Genomic DNA, 2426 nt, shown 5'->3' with positions numbered 1-2426 from the left:
TTAGTGGATTACCTACTGAAGATCCAAGACTATATTTAAGACTTTTTCTAGAGGTTTGTGACTCGTTTAGACAACAGGGTGTTCTTGAAAATGCTCTGCGAGTTAAATTGTTTCCATATTCTTTAAGAGGTCGTACGAGAGCATGGTTGTATGCTCTACCATTGGTAATAGTGGCATCATAGAATGATCTTTGCTAGAGGTTTTTGCTACGGTATAATCTACCAAATATGAATGCAAAGCTTAGAAATGACATCACATCTCTTCGACAATCAGAGGATGGAACATTATCTGAAACTTGGGAACAATTTAAAGATTTAATTCAAAAATGTCCAATGCATGGATTTCAACATTGGACTCAAATGGAAATATTCTATAATGGGTTGAATGCACATATGCGAATGGTAGTTGATGCATCTGCCAATGGTACATTGTTGGATAAATCTTACAACAAAGCATATGAGATTTTGGAAAAGATTGCCAACAATGACTATTAGTACTCTACCATAAGAGTTGGGACGTACAAGAGAGCTGCTGGTACTATAGAGCTCGACACAATTTCTTTGTTGACAGCCCATGTATCTTTTCTAGATAATATGATTAAAATAATGAAAAATCCAATGACAATCCAGGAGATTAAATCAATCGAGTTGTCGTATGTGTATTACGGTGAAAATCATGTGTTTGATGAATGCCCATCAAACCCAATGTTAGTGTACTACATGGGTAATTTTAATTGGAATAATAACCCCTATTCCAACACCTATAGTTCAGGATGGAAGTAATATCCTAATTTTAGTTGGAGTAATGAGGGTGTAGGGAATTTTGACAATACTGTAAAACAGAATACCAATAATGCACCACTAGGTTATGTTTAACCTGTGCCGAGGCAAAATGTTCAACACGATCAAGCATCATCTTCTACTTTCGTTGAATCTTTGTTAAAAGAATATATGGCCAAAAACGATGTCGTAATCTAGAGTCAGGATGCATCTTTTTGAGCTCTTGAGAATTAAGTGGGGCAAATAGAAAATGCTTTAAATTAAAGGCCACAGGGAACATTGCTAAGTGATATTGAAAATCTAAGAACTCAAAGGAAGTAGCAGCGTAAGGCCATCACTTTTAGAAGTGGGACTCATTTGGATGAAGTTGTTCAAGAGGCCACAACATTGGAAGACAAATCCAACCGCAATCAGGAAAAGATCTCAGAACCTACTGAACGGTAGATATCACCTAAAAATGGTACATAGAGAAATGTTGTGACAAAATAAGATCATGTTGCCAACAGAAATGCCATTGCAAAACAATATCACCAAACTGAAGGACGACCACCTTTACCTTTTCCTTAGTGATTTCATAATTCTAAGTAGAATATTCAGTTTAAAAGGTTTTTAGATATTTTGAAGCAACTCCATACTAACATACCACTAATAGAAGCTTTGGAGCACTGCCTAATTACGTGAAATTCATGAAAAACATACTATTGAAGAAGCATAGATTGGGAGAATTTTAGACTATTTCTCTCACTGAAGGAGGCACAGCAATGTTAATGAATAAATTACCTCCAAAGTTGAAGGACCCATGGAGTTTAATTATCCCATGTTCCATTGGAAATCACTATGTTGGTAAGGCGTTATGTGATTTAGGAGCAAGCATAAGTCTAATGGCTATGTCTATTTTCAAGAAGCTGGGAATTGGGAAAGCAAGACCTACAATAGTTACTTTGTAGCTGGCTGATCGATCCTACGCCCATCCGGAAGGTAAAATTGAAGACGTACTAGTAAGAGTAGGTAAGTTTATTTTTCTTGCTGATTTCCTTATTTTAGAATTTGAAGCTGACCAAAATGTGTCAATTATTCTTGGAAGACCATTTCTTGTTACTGGCAGGACTTTAATTAATGTGTAGAAAGGTGAATTGACCATGAGGATGAATGACCAGCAGATCACATTTAATGTATTTAATGCCCTGAAATGTGCTGACGAGAATGAAGAATGTCGAACTATTGACTTGATAGAAAAACATTGGAGGAAGAGTTCACGAGATTTTGCCATAGCAATTCTTATAGTGATGAATATTCATTTGAGCAGAGACCTTTGTGCACTTTTTTAGAGAAAAATAGACCTTTCAATTTTGATGAGCAATGCTTGGTAGGTCATATATATATCTGCAAGGAGCTGTTGATGTCAAAGACATGAAAATCGGGGACACATTTAAAGTTAATGGACAACGCTTGAAGCACTATTGGGGTGCTCATGTAGAGTGAGACAAACAGTCCATTGATCTTTGAGATGTTTAGCTTCAATATTTTCAAAAATCTTTTTATTTTTAGTTAATTTTGTTGATTCAAATTTCTTTTGGTTATTTCATTTCCTTTATTTAATAAACTGTACGAGAGGAAGAGGTCGGTGATACAGAGGCTGTTGAGACA

The 2426-nt window shown here is 35.7% G+C and overlaps 1 non-coding gene across 1 annotated transcript; it reads right to left on the bottom strand.

Annotated features, from left to right (window-relative positions):
• Nucleotides 1–236: 236 nt before the first annotated feature.
• On the bottom strand, nucleotides 237–343 carry LOC121222827 (small nucleolar RNA R71). Its single transcript, XR_005920198.1, has one exon. It is a non-coding gene; the product is annotated as a small nucleolar RNA R71 (small nucleolar RNA).
• Between the last annotated feature and the right edge of the window lie 2083 nt (nucleotides 344–2426).

Source organism: Gossypium hirsutum, chromosome D10, assembly GCF_007990345.1.
Source record: "Gossypium hirsutum isolate 1008001.06 chromosome D10, Gossypium_hirsutum_v2.1, whole genome shotgun sequence".
In the NCBI taxonomy this organism is placed as follows: domain Eukaryota; kingdom Viridiplantae; phylum Streptophyta; class Magnoliopsida; order Malvales; family Malvaceae; genus Gossypium; species Gossypium hirsutum.
Note: the sequence above shows the minus strand (reverse complement) of the source record. Positions and strands in the feature narration are given on the sequence as shown.